The following is a 14,953-nucleotide window of genomic DNA, read 5'->3' as shown; positions in this document are numbered from 1 at the left end:
GCATGGCGAGGTTGTCTGGCCGGAGTCAAGACTGAAGCAGCCAAGGTCAGCAATCTATTCTGGAAAGGAGTGAATGTGCGAAGAATGAATCATCCCTTGTTAAGGTGCAAAGAAAGAACACCAAAAGTGCCAAGTTTAATTCATTTAGAACACTTAGGGCCAAACCGTGGTCTTCTGTCACGTGAGCCAAGGAAGAAAATAGAGTTTGAACTTGGAGTACCAGAACACAATAGTGAGTGCTCTCACTCCCATGTGCTCTAAAGACAAGGATACTTTACAAGGCCAAGTTCAAAGACAATCTTCCTGGCAGAAGGCATGGGCGATGAGATGCTGGGCTAATTGGGTCGGGAAGTCGTGTCATGCCCCATCTCCTTGCACCTGGGTCTTGGTTTACGTGCTGCTAAGTGAACCGAATGTTCCAGACCTGGCACAAATGTGCCAACCAATTGTAGTAGTCCATATAACGAAGGACCTTATAGTTTGAAAACCAATTATAAACTGTATCAGATGTTTCTGAAGATGACATGTTTTAGAGGCAGGCATTTGTGGTCCACCTGACAGTGGGCAGCCAATCAAAATCCTAGTTCCTATAGAATGTATACTTGGATGGTCCTCTTGAGCCAATACCGATCCTTGGTAGGTTTTTCATTACTGCCACGTAGTATGAGGTCACCTGACATATTTTTGATATATAAACTATATTTTGTATAAAGATCGCTGAGAGAACCTGAGCGTACGTCTGGGGATGTTCGATGTAAACTCCCCGTTTTAGATCATTGCTAATAAAAAACAGTACTTTGCCATCTTCCTGAGTTGGTTCGGTTATTTGGATTTGCAGTTATTCTGTGTGATCCCATCCATTACATACACATGTTCCTAAAGGGCCCTAAGCTCAGTACTCAATATAATGCTGGATGCATGAGGGGCTTGAGTGTGTCCTCTGGCAATACTGGAAATCTGTTCGGTTATACGCTCTTAAATCCCTATACAATGTCAAACCACAATGTTAATTCAGTGACGGGCCATGCTTGAGTGTAGTTTATCATTCTTCTAACACGCTTAATACCAGCGATTGGTTTCTACGCGCAGAATCGGCATTCAAACCTGTGCTGCGCTGCGTTGTATTGCTTCCAAGACAAACGTGTTGCCCCTGAGCTATCCCTCTTCACAGAGGGGGATGAGGGGATAGCTTATGTGTGGAAACGAGGCACTGCAGGAACATTACAAATTTTCCTGGGGAGATATTTCTGTGGAAGAATAGCTTAAATACCTGCATAGGATTAGTATATTTGTATCCTGAAACACTTCAGTCTTTGACTGAAAATGATATAGTTTAAGGAGCAATTAATCAAGAGGAGATGAAATGGAAATGTTTGTTCCAGTCATCCACCAGCAAAACACTGCTCTCGGTCGGTATGTTGTGAAAACATAAGCCTGACACACAAAGTGTCACTAACAGAAGCGCAGCATACAGTACATAAGTCTTTGTGGTCTGCAGATCGACAAGGAAGGCAGCTGGAGACTGCAGCAGATTAATGGGCGAGGAGGAGACATCGCATAGCAGAGGTGCGGAGCAGGGGGGGGAGAAGAGCATCACCCCTGAAAAGGCAAGGGAGATGGGGCAGGGAACAAAAGAATGAACAATCAACCATGTGGGAGTGACCTTCACAGCATGGATTCGGCAAAGTCAGTCTTAAATGTACGGGATTTGGTCATCAAACCCAAAAGATATTTTAGTCCATGATTTTCGCTATATAAATCCTCCTAATCACTTGTGATAAATGAATTCAATCTATTCCAGATCAGGACGTCTACACTAACCTTCAAGTATGCACACATATTTATGATGAAATACTGTTTAAGGATAGTGACAGGAGCTTCAGGTCTGAGGTCACACAAATTGTAAGCTTTGCTAGAGATGGGTCTGACAGTAGTGATAACTTTTGAGATGCTTCAGGTAACATGACTATTTTTAAGAGAAGGATTCATTGCTTAGATGGCAATAGAATTGATGGAACTTCTAATGGAAATAAAATATAGGGTGTTGATGGCTAGGGTTTTTGTTATGTGGAATTCTAGTTATGGGGTGGGGGTAGGAAGTGTTCTGCTGTCCCACTGTATGGAACCCTTAACCCTTTTATTTGTTTTTCTTTGTTTACATTACATTTGTTGTCAGAAGGTCTTCTAGACTTCTACTGAAGTCCTTATGGCACTAAAACCATTTTTCTTATGGCAGGCTATACGGCTCCTAGGACAGGGTTGTTTTTCAAACATCCCTTTTGACCTATGTGTCTGCCGTGAGTGAATGTGTATACCTAGGGGTGATCCTGTGCATTACCAGTGTCCATTATAACACGCATGTCTGAGGTATTTGCTATGAAAATGGGATGCTGAATATCTAGGACCAAGTTTGGCCATCTTTGTGCATTGCTCTGTTTTGTTCTTGTGTCTGCTGGATGTCCTTTCTGGGCTGTTCGATATCCTCCTCCTGGTCCTTTTCACTTGATGGATCAGATGTATTGTGCTGGGACTGTTTCTAGGCCGTTTTACTGCTGGCTTTCCATTTTGCGATCCTGGTCCACACGCACAAGGTAGGTGGAAGCATCCATCTTCCAGAAGGGTGCATGGAGATCACAATTCTGACTCTGCTCTTCACCTGGGGCCTCTTCGATTGCCAGCCAGCATTTTCCCCCTCACAAAATCGTTTTCTGCTGGTTAATTGCTCGGTTTGGGTCATTAGGATCCACTTGGTCAGGTTCCTACATCTTCCTGGTGCTTTCTTTTTCTATGTTTCTGCTCCTGGCTAGTGGGTCACTCTATGAAAGTTATTGTTTTGGGTCCTTTCTGGTCAGGGGCGCAAGTCCCTGCAAACTGGATTCTATATCTTGCCATGTAACAGAAGCTTTGTACTCACTGGGTTGTGCGAGGTGTCAGAAATGAGAGGCGGACACAAAGTTGTAAGGGTTTCAACATTAGGCATCTTTATTAAAATAAAAGGGTTTTATAAAGGCCTTTCTGTCCCCATCCTAAAGAGAGTTTCCCTGCCTATCAAACTTAAACTAAAGATCAGTCTGTCTCGTGGTGAAAATCATGAAAACTGTTGTGTCCAAAACGTATCTGACCGTCACATTAAAAATGGGCTATGGTGTGCAGCAGTGTGTTTTGTGTTTGGTATGAGAGTGCGGTCGAAAGGTGTAATGGACCTTGGTGTGGCATCCGTTCATGTAAAGTAAGCGCGGCAAGCTGCATCCTAGCTGCGTCCTGTGATTTATCTCTGCCCCCGATAAAGCGAAAGCAACATTTTCAGAAACTAGCTCCCTGGGGGCTGCCTCCCGAAACGACCTGCCTGAACTTTAATTGCGACTCCTGACAACCCCAGAGTGTTTTGAACTGTTTTGGGTGGTGACTGCAGGTTTTAAACCTTTGAGCCACCCGCTGGTATCTGGAACGGCATGGAACCTGGTACTGGAGTGGGGGGGGGGGAGGTGGGTCGGGATAGCGGACTCAAAGCCAGGCGTGCTTACTGCAAACAAGATTATTGGGTGATGCAGGAGAATTACACTCCCACGGTTTGGTGCGCTCTCAGTCGGCTGCTGAAATCGAACAGATGGTGGAGGGACCATTGGGAAACAATATTAATGAACATGGGGTGACATGCAGGGTGCCGCAACCCGCTTCCTTGTCTGACCCCTTGTGCCTATCGCCAATATTGCAGATACATACGCCTTTGGAGCAAGGGTTTGATTTGGCCCGGCCCAGGGAAAATCACCACTCCCCACAGCGTATGCGCTAACCAAGAAAAAAAGTTATGAGGGGGGTACCTCGAACAATAATAACGACTGCAATGTTGCACGCCGCCCCTCTGAACATAAAAAGGGGAAATGAAGACATTGCTGGGCAATATTGACAGAACAAATCTTGAATATGGAGATGGAAGGGAAGCCAGTATGGAAACCGCCAGTAAGACTTGGCTTTTTGCAGCTTAATTTCTGATTTTGGCTGGTCTGTCTCAGTATAGTTTTATCTTAGCGCCATGATGCCCCTTGGTGTGAGAGTTTGCGCTTTATAAAATGGTTTAACACAACATAAGGGAACGTCCAGGGAAATGTCTGGGCCTGACTAAGCACTTTTATCTGGACCGGAGGGAAAGACTCAGAGTTGATGCCAGTATCCGAGTTAAACAGAGAAGCGTTCATAGCTCCAAAACCTACATCAGCCCTTACTATATGTTTGATGAAATAAAGTGGAGGTGGTCGAGTAGTAGGAGCAATGGAACATGTAAATGCACCCTCTATAGAATTATCGGATGTGGAACTGTTGGAAAGTGAAAGCCTCCAAGAGGGACTGTTGCAGAATCCATGTGGCAAACAGCAACTAGCCACGTTGCCTACTATTCCTGTATTTGATACCCACCTGGCATTAAAAAAAAGATGCATTATGGATCTACGCACCCCACCAGTATCTTAACCCAAAACCTTGTCGCTTGCAGATTCAAACGAGGTCGTGGGGCCAGCTCCTCTAATGAGAGGACAAATGACTGGAGAAACGATAATTACGATTGCAGCGACATCCAGTAAAAAGAGAGTCAAGGAAAAGGAGCTACAGGAAATTAATAACGGCTCTCCCGCATATGTGAATAAGAAGGTGTGATCCAAAATTCTAAAAAATCTGTGAAGGGGTTAACAACGCAGAAGCAAGAGAACCAACTCGTCAGACACACTCGGAGAGGATCCGATGCAGTGAATCTCAACTCGGACTCAGACACAGACCTAACAACTTCAGACTAGACTCCTAAGAGAAATAACAAGAGCCAGAGCGAGTTGTAATACTGACAACAGAAGGTCAGAGCAAAGCAATTGTGGAAATGTACCTAATTTGAGGTTACAATGTAATCTGATGTCAGAATATCCTTTGCACCCTTCTAAAATTGTATGAATCTATTAAATGACAACTACAAGGATCAAGCCACGCTCTTGGCCATGACTCATTCATTCAAAACTAATCCAAACCAAAACCTTTCCAAACAACCTACAAAAAAGATTAGACAGAGAAGCGGAGTGAGAAAATACCCTCCAACAACTCCTTTGTGATCACATGAGGGTTTATTACAAACCTTTAAAAACAATGGAGAGAAAAAAAAATACAAATCATCCATAAAATGATATCCACATTAATTCACTAAAATCGACACACTCTTCCAAAAAGACCGAACTGGCATCATATAAAAGAGGTAAAGTATGATATTGATCTTTCTTTGAAGGGCTCACATCATTATAGCGTATCTCAAATAAAGACCCGAAGGATGAAAACAGCTTCTTACAATTCCTCATTTGCAGCACAAAATCGTAGCAATATTTCTTTAATGAAAAAGGTTAATGTAATTGTCAATGCCCTGTCGGTGTCGTCGAACATTAATTGCCACCAGTCTAGAGCAGTTAGTGTCGAACAATTTTCAATGAATCTTCCCAGATGTTTCGTTCTTTCCTGCTTGAGTGCAGGGCAGAATAATGTTAGATGTTTCAGGGTTTCCTCAGTAGCTTTACAAAGTCTACATTGGTCACTTGGATTGTTGGGGCCTGCCCATATGTTGTTTTTTTCTCTCTCGTTTTAAACAGATTTAAACAAAATTGCATATACAACTTTCTTCGATGGAGATCTGGAAATAGTTTCCAGAAATGTTGAATTTCGTTATATGCTCTTTTCTCAGGTGGAACATTTTTAATTATTCAATGTTTTCTTTTTTGATCGCAAGTTGAGCACCAGTCACGTCTCCATAACATTTTTTTTGCATGTTCAGGATTTACTTGCAAAGTCTCCAGCTTGATGTCAAGATCTAACATTATATCGCTGCATCGTTTCATCCATAAAGCAAAGACTGAGTTCTCGTTACAGTGAGTAGAAGCTTGCAAGATCTTAAACTGTATTGGAGATTCTGTCATCGTGATTTTCCTGTATAAGGAGAGCATGTTCCAGCACACTCTGGCTTTTATAGATATCAAGCTGAGTTCGTGTCGGATACAATCAGTGGGCGTACCCTTGGGCAGGCACAAAACTCTAGACCAAAAGATGTTCTCAAGCGAGCTCCAAAGTTCTTCTGGGCAGCCAAATGCGCACTCTGCACCAAAAATTCGAGCAGGGACCACTTTTTGTTTATAGAAAGCCAGCGCTGGTAGCAGTGAGTATTTCCCATATTTTCGATTTAATACAGTAGCTTGAACTGCTAGAATATGGCATTTCTTTTTCGTTATTTCGACCCACGGGGAGTCATTGATGTTTGAGTTTATTTGCATACCCAAGTATCGCGCATTCATTGTGGTGTTCAACACAGATTTCTCCATATGCCATCGAAAGTTTGGGTGACGTTCCTTCCTTTGGCCACTTAAATTCTCCAGAATAAGTATCTCTGATTTTGACGCATTGATGCACAACCCATTGTTTCTTACATATTGGTTCAGTGTATTCAATTTTCGTTTGAGGCCAATAGGTGTTGAGTCTAATAAAATCAAGTCATCTGCATATAGGAGATGACTTATAGGCTCTCCATTTATTTTTGGTGGAAATGATCTAGGACTCCCAATGGCCTGATCGATGTCGGAGATAAATAAATTGAAAATAATTGCAGCCAAAGGACATCCTTGCTTGACCCCACAACGGGTTTGGATGGGGGCAGATAGATTGCCTAGGCGATCCAAACGTATTCTTATCACTGTGTTCGTGTGTAGGTCCTTGATTGCCAACAACAAACTCGGAATGCAATTCCAATTTGACAGTTTTGTCCATAATTTCTCACGATCTATGCTGTCAAATGCGTGAGATAGATCAATTATGGCTAGGTAGATCTTGGTGCTAGTTCGTATTGCATCCATCTTCAGTATGTTGACAATTAGGAGGTTTAGACTACAGCCCACTCCTTTAACGAATCCTGTTTGCCTCTGGTCAATGTGCTTGCTAGCTATGGCCCAGGCTAGAAGTTTGCGTTGTAGGAGCGTGGCGTAAATCTTGCTTAGGACATCCAGTAGTGCAAAAGGGCGATAGTCTGTTGGATTTGTACGATTGCCCTTCTTGAACACAGGTATGATTAGGGCACTTTTCCAGGATGTTGGCGTCGTACATGCACTTGTGATATCTTCAAATAAGTTACAACAAAGGTCTGCCCAGGCTTCCGGATTTTCTTTCAAGATAAAGTTGGTTAACCCGTCTGGGCCTGGCACACGCGATGTACTTATTCTGATGGTTTCAAGAATATCAGAACGTTCGAATTGCAAATCCCACCTAGCCAGGACTGGCAATTCTGGGTCAACGGAATCTCCTTTCTTTTTATATAGCTGTTCATAGTGCCTTATCCACTCAGTTTCCGTGACCATACATGATTGTAGTGCAGTCTGCGAACCCTCTTGCTCATTAACTAGGGCCCAAAACTGACAAGTGTTTTCGTTTTGTATTTTTGCAAGCATCAGTTCAGCATCTTGCTGTAGCATGATTGATCGATGTGACTTCAGCCAGTTTTTATAGGACTGTTTAGCCTTCTTGATGTTAACCAGGATCTCATCAGTATACGGTTTTTCATATGCTCTAATTTTACTTCTTAGCTGCCTTTTTTGTTTCATAATGTCAAGATCAAAAGCATGTTTATTTATAAATGTTTGTTTCCTCGCACCTTGAGTTTCAGCGAAGATAGCTAGAAGATGTCGATATTCCACACAGCCGGCTTCCTCTTGATAGGCATGGTTAATCATTCTCACTTCCTGTTCTTTAATTCTTAATCTATTGCGGCATGGCTCAACTGCTGTATCATGTTTCCATAATGTTGACTGCTTATGTTGCAAACAATGGAAGCTCAAAAGAACCAAGTTGTGGTCGCTTTCAGTTTTTGGCACCACACAAAGTCCTTTGACGTGGATTTGTAGGGCTTCTGAGGCAAAATAATAATCCAGTATGGATTCCTGTTGCTGTCTCTTCCAGGTTGGTTGTGGTGGAATATCACCCGGTATATTGCCGTTCATCAGATGTAAGTTTCTCAAATCCATTTCAGCACACCATTGTGCCGCCTTAGATGCGTTTTCAACATTTCTTTTTTTATGGGGTAGATCTAAGCAGTTGATATTCAAATCTCCGCAGATTAGAATTTTCGGTGTCGCTTCCTGATCATAAATTTGATCTATTGAGTGTGTAATTTGATCTATAAAGATGGCTGAGTCACTGGAGCTGTGTTGCCAGTAGACGTTATATAGGCGTTAATAGTTTTGTTCATTCTCATCAGGTCCTTCCAAACTTACCTCTACCTTCTGAATGTAGGGTGATGTGTTAATCGCTTTCAGAATTTTATGACCAGACTTCCTTTGCACAAATGTCAACAATCCAGACGATGGACGACCCAATTTCTTTTTGATAGCTGGATTTAAGGCAACTTCATAGCCGTCTGCAGTAGGGCACTCAGCCAACCATGTTTCCTGCAAACATGCTATATTCAAATTTCCCAGCCATGTGGGTGTTAATAAACTCCAACTTGAAGTGGAAAAAGATTCTGAAATGGGGAAAGAGTCATCAAAAAAGGGTCCCGGGAGGTGGCCATAATGTGAAGCAACTAGTACTGAATGTGCTTCAAAAGAATCGATTGAAGTTAAAGATACAATCATTGAGCCCCCTACCGTGCAAAACCAGGTTGCACAGCTTCCATCTATGTAAATGGGAGAAGTAGTAGAAAACAAGATACGCCTAGATAAAACCATGGCACTGAAAGAAAGTGACGAGGGGGCGATGGACGATATAAGAGTGAATGACGACCCTGCAGGTGAAATTGAGTAACAGAGAGATGACATTAACTATAAAATATTCTATTCCTGAAAAAAAGAAGAAACAGCTGTCAAAAAACAGAGCTATGTTGCAATCGAAGCAACAACAAAAACACAAAATAAAATCTGCCAAGTAAGAAACCTCTCAGATTTAATGATGCCCAAGATTTCATCCGGAACTTAAAAATACCCCTGATTGAACAGGCAACCGAGAAACCAAAGTCAAATAAAAATAAGCCACTGGAAAAAACAGTGAACAGAGAAACTACTTTAAAGTGGGCAGAGAACCCTACATCTGGCAGCAGAAGGAGAGGTATGGACCCTCAGGACGAGGACTTATTAGACTTTTCAGTCTATGATAAGGAAGATGACATATCCGACCCCCAAACTCTACGTGCAGATGAGGCGGAAGAAAATGTAATCTATGAAAATTCACCCGAAATCCAGGTAGCTGATGTGAATACACTATCTGCCTCAAAGGACACTCCGGTAGGTCAATATCTGACTTTAGAAGAAAAATGACACACATCGATAGCCCGAGTTGAAAACAACGATCCTTTTAACATCACTAAATCACAACACTGGCGAGGGGAGAAGGTCCGAGAACGTAGCTCATCTGGAGAGAATGAGGAAAACAAACTCATGAAGTACCGACAATCGGACCAGCGACACGAGAACCTATAAAAGAAAGACCCCAGATGTTAGGCAAGATTGCGTGTAGTATCCTTTGGAAGACTACAGCAACCCTGAACTCCTGGCAATAGGAACCCAACCTTTGGTATAAGTCTGCTACACAGGTTGGTAGTGTGGCCGAGCAGCCAGACTTGGGGTCAATGTGAGCAGTAAGGTTGTAACACAGAGTTTCACAGTGACAGTTATTCAAGTAAATAATTATACTGGAGCGTTCTTGAATAAACAATTATTAATGTATTTAACAGTCCGTTATATAAGCCTTCTTCAGAAGGGAGCAAAACATGTAACAATTTTAATACACTTCAAAACCCACTCTGTTTCTCTAAATCAGACGATACCCATTGGGGATGGCACACAGACACTTCCCACACCCTCAGCTGACTTTAATCAATGTGCACAGTGTCCTAGCTGTTTATCACTGGTACATTTAGAGCAATACCGAGTTTGGGGTGCAAAAGATAAGATAGAGGAATAAAACAAAAGGTTAACAAATAATTCATCAACTGGTAAGTACTTTTTAAACCTTCCAATGCAAAGCAAATTAACCATTTCCTGGAGGAAAGGCAAAAGCACAAAGTCAGAGGTAAGAAGAGTCTCTCAGGGAGCCGGGACAGTCAATGTTAGTTGAACAAAGTCTAGGGGAGCTGAAAATCTTTGCAGGTGAGTAAAAGTCTTGCACAATGTTTTTAGAAAGGTTTGTAGAAATAGGATTCACTTCAAGGGTCACAAGCTGGGAGGCTTGTGAGGGGAAAAGCTGCAAGCAACTCTGTAAAAGCAACCAAGACAAGTCTCAACTGAGAACAAGTAAGGCTACACAACAAGATGTAAGTCCTCTTAGGTTTACAGTACCTTTAGTTAGAAGAAATGGTTCCAGCTAGCTTCTGTTCCTGTGTGGCTCTGCAGATCCTCTTGTTCCTGGGCTTGAGTCGTGGGGACAAGAGGGAGGACTTCTGGGGACTCCTGCACACAATGGGAAGGTCGGCGGCAGCAATTCAGCGGCACTTTGCGGTTTCAGCTCCTCGCGTCTACAGCAAATAGCAACACTGCGGTTCTCGGATACCATCTGGGGTCCAGCACTCTGTTGAGGTGGCTCAGGCTTGGTCAGTCCAGCTTCAGGGAAGTCCGGAGGATCTTCCTGGCGCTCAGGTCTGACATAAAAGTGATGCACTCGGTCTGGTGTTCCTCTCCCTGGTACTTCGGTTCCAGCAGCAGAAGTACAGCCAGCCTCGAGAGGATGTCCAGGCGAGTTAACTTTGGGGTTGATTGGTTCCACCAACCCAACGTCCTTGCAGGGCTTCTCTAGTCTAAACGAATTTGGAGCTTTAGCACAGCAGCAGGTCTTCACCGGGCAAACCAATGGTCCAGGAGTTGCAGTAGGCGTCTCTTCCAAGTTCTTCTTCAGATTGCTTCGTCCAGTGGTCGACTCTGCCTTCCAAGCCAAAAAAAAAAAAAAAAAAAAAAATCGCCTTTTATGCAGGTTGCTGCCATTCGTTGCAGCCTAGCTGTCACTCACACAGCAGGGTGGCTGTCCTGTAAGGATAGCCAGCCGGCCAATCACCTTTGGGTGCATTCCTGTAACCAAAAGGTATTAAGCACAGGGAGTTTCGGGCACCTCCTCACTTCCTACCCCTGCCAGACGTAGTGGAGCCAGAAGCGGGCTTCCCTTGTGAATCCCGCCAAAAACAAAACAGATAAATGGACCAAACCTGGTTTGGCACGCAGAGTATTTTCAAGAAGGACCTTTCCAACAAGAAATGGCGAAAAAACAAGACCAGGCAATTTTGACAAAATGGGCATCCATGGGTGTCTTAATGCAGCTGCGAACGCAGCACGCGGTAAGAACACATAAGGGTAGTAAAAAGTAAACTACTGCCACCAGCCATTAATTGGAGAAAGGATAACAAAAATGAGGAACTAGATAATGGGGATACTAAGTAACCCCTCCAGAACCCTATGGTAAGATAACTGTAGTTTCACCAAGAGAAGGTATTTAAACCTTTGGGAAAACTAAAAGACTTCCCTGTGCCACTGCACTGAAGGTGCTGTGTGTCACAACCTAAAGATGATGCCTATGGAGTTTGTCAGACTCCAAAGTGAAAAGAAACTAGAGTCCAAATCACAGAAAAATACGAGAGAATGGAAAAAAGGTCTGACTCTCTCCAGGTTAGAAATTAAAAAGTCCTCAAGATGCCTGGATTGCCTGACCTTGCTGGACTTTGTTGGCCCCACCCCCCGACTCCGGAAGTGTACAAAATCTGCTTCCTGCACGCATTTGCGCGCGCACATTAAGTATGCGCTACAAGTAGCGCTGTTTGCTGGCCTGCCCTGCTGCCCTCTGTGCTCAAGACGCCTGGATTGCCTGACCTTGCTGGACTTTGTTGGCCCCACCCCCCCCCCCGACCCCGGAAGTGTACAAAATCCGCTTCCTGCGCGCATTAAGTATGCGCTATACGTAGCGCTGTTTGCTGGCCTGCCCTGCTGCCCTCTGTGCTCAAGACGCCTGGATTGCCTGACCTTGCTGGACTTTGGTATATATTACTATACCTTCATCATTGCCATTTACCTACTTAATTATAAGTAAGTATTACTTACATATTCTGTATTTTTCTTTATTATTCAGTTGGCCCCACCCCCCCAACCCCGGAAGTGTACAAAATCTACTTCCTGCGCGCACTTGCGCGTGCGCATTAAGTACGCACTATAAGTAGCGCTGTTTGCTGGTAGCTCGTAGCTCCTAACTTCTTTACATCAGGTAATAGAGACGAAATTAACATTTTCTTTTGTATATGTTATTGTTCTGTTTTGTTATTATTCTGCCCTAATCCTTTTTTATGTTCCATTACTGCTCACTTTATATGTTATCTGCTGATGCATTCAACTGACGCATATGTAAGGGTATTTGTGTAGTCTCTGTTACAACCTTAGCACCGCCAACTAGACTTTATTAACCCCTCTCATAAAAATCAGTAGCGCTGTTTCATTACATTAGCAATTATGGCTAGTGGTTTGAGAAGCATAAAACCTAAGTTGGCTACTTCCCATTTGCTCTCTACAACAAATATTGACTCTTTAATATGCCATGGGAAAACCTCATACATCGAGCCGCCTCCATCAGAAGCTCAGGTGCCATGTCTACCTAAAGAAGACACGCCTACGCCCCTTAATGCTACCCATGCTGCGCAAATCCATGCTCAAAGTAGCCCCCACATTCCTACTCGTATCCCAGCTCTTGCATCCTTTGACCCTTCTGTACCTAGTGGTTCTCTTAGCCCCGAAATATGTAAAGCTATCGACGACTTCAGAAGTTGCTCGGAGTCACCCTTGGCGCTTGAAACCGATAAAAGGCAATTTGAGATAACTATGGAGAAAATGGAAGCCTTAGACCAAGCGGTATGTCGCTCCATTGGCACTCTTAACTCCAGTCGTATTCAATTCAGTAAAGAAGCGCATGTCTTTTCAATCACATCTACCCACGCCTTCCAAAAGCTTCTTAGACGTGAGTACCAAAGTCGTTGATGTCATCGCCAAAGAACTCCCTCCATCTCAAATCTCCTACTCTCCGGAATCTGAAGACAAGCATGCTAAAATGTTTGAATTTTATTGATGTGAGTCAAAGGGAAGACCCGATGCATCATTCTCCAAATACCTTCCCGGTGATCATTCGAATCCTAGATCTCCTAGATAAAGGCCATGATCGGACCCATCTTGAGTTAAAGGAGATCAAAGCCATGCTTTTACACATGTCCTCAAAAATGGACCGGATAGAAGGGTTCATTATGGCTGTTGAATCATTAAAAAATCTTAGAGAAGATCGGAGTTCAAAACACAAAACTACGCCTCAGCCAATATCAAAAAACAAAAATATCCAATGTTGCCAGGACCCAACTTCTGTGTCCCCCCCAACCCTTCCAGAGGCATCCTTGAAGCCCTCTGTGTGCGATTGCCAAAATGAGTTACACGATCTAAAAACAGCGATTGAAAAAATGAATTCTATGTTAGCATTATATGCGCCAAAATCCAGTCACTCTAGCAACTGTCCTGACAGCCAGACTGAACTGATTAAAGTTTTACAAAGGTAGCGGGCGCCCCTCTCTCGCAAGAACAGACAGGATAACCTGTTCAGTGGTTATTAACCACTTGAGAGTTCGCAGCCATTGCTTTTACTCACTGTGCCTTTCACAGATGGGAAATATCCATTTGCATATCAGTCTTTGTCCTGCCCAGGGGCAGTCCAGCACCGAAATACAATGGCAATTCCAATCTGAACGAGAGTACCACCAGCAACCCCATACACGTGGTCTCCCTCTCACTGTGCTTAGAGAGGCATCAGCTTCACCTCACTGATGATCCCCAACAAGGGTGAAACACGTGTATGGGGTTGCTGGTGGTACTCTCGTTCAGGTTGGAATTGCCATTGCATTTCGGTGCTGGACTGCCCCTGGGCAGGACAAAGACTGATATGCAAATGGATATTTCCCATCTGTGAAAGGCACAGTGAGTAAAAGCAGTGGCTGCGAACTCTCAAGTGGTTAATAACCACTGAACAGGTTATCAGGTCTGTTCTTTCGAGAGAGGGGCGCCCGCTACCTTTGCTGAACTGATTAAAGCACTGGAACAGATGAAGACGGATTCTAACGATCAACCGTCAATCGAAGAAAATACTGGCTTCATGTCTCAGAGAGCAAAAAAGCTACATCAAAGAGCCATTAAAAGGTATGCCAAAAGGCGAAAGGAAGCCCTGTCAAAAGGTCCGAACCGGCAAAAGGAGGCAGCCGACTCTCCAACGGATACCAACAACGGAATAACACCAGACGAAGACCACATCGACCTACAACAACTCTCAAAGGAAAGCCAAGAAGCCTTAATCCCGGCGATAAATTCTATTCCCAACACACCTCAAAATGCAAGAAACATCAAAAAAACTCCTAAGCTGAATGACAAGTCTAAATCTGCTAAACACATCGTCCTGACTGAATTGGACACCAAGCAATCGGAAATCGATCATTCAGACTAGACTGAGAAGAGAACAGCAACGAAAGCAGGAAATAAAAAAATCACTGTGATGGCAAAAATCCAAACACCGCTCTTAAAGTCACCAAACAAGCAGTCAACGTTACAACCACTTGGAACTAAAACGAATTTAACCAACTATTTTCTAACATGTGGTAGAAGCCGCACCACCCGACTCGAGGACACATTGCCTCTGGACTCATCTGCCGCCCTAATGAAAAAAAACATATAGTGAAGCTTGTTTAAGTGAACCAACCCACTCATCAGTTATTCCAAATAAAATTGATCCCCCCAGCGGGGCCCGACCTACGATAATAACCAATGGACGAGGTAAGGAATGTACCTTAACAGCACGGTCACTCGCAGAACCAATCTCTGCGCCTTCAAGCTCTCAGGAAAAGTCCAGTGCTTATGCACTCTCTCCAGACCTCAACCGTATATCGGTACATGGTCCTGCT

At 43.6% G+C, this 14,953-nt stretch overlaps 1 protein-coding gene across 2 annotated transcripts in view; it reads right to left on the bottom strand.

Moving 5' to 3' along the window:
- Positions 1-14,953, bottom strand: part of LOC138582927 (GRB10-interacting GYF protein 2-like) — a 225,109-nt gene that overhangs the window by 81,997 nt on the left and 128,159 nt on the right. The gene's annotated exons all lie outside the window — the stretch shown is intronic.

Source organism: Ambystoma mexicanum, chromosome 3q (assembly GCF_040938575.1).
Source record: "Ambystoma mexicanum isolate Mex_15411 chromosome 3q, UKY_AmexF1_1, whole genome shotgun sequence".
NCBI classification, from domain to species: domain Eukaryota; kingdom Metazoa; phylum Chordata; class Amphibia; order Caudata; family Ambystomatidae; genus Ambystoma; species Ambystoma mexicanum.
Note: the sequence above shows the minus strand (reverse complement) of the source record. Positions and strands in the feature narration are given on the sequence as shown.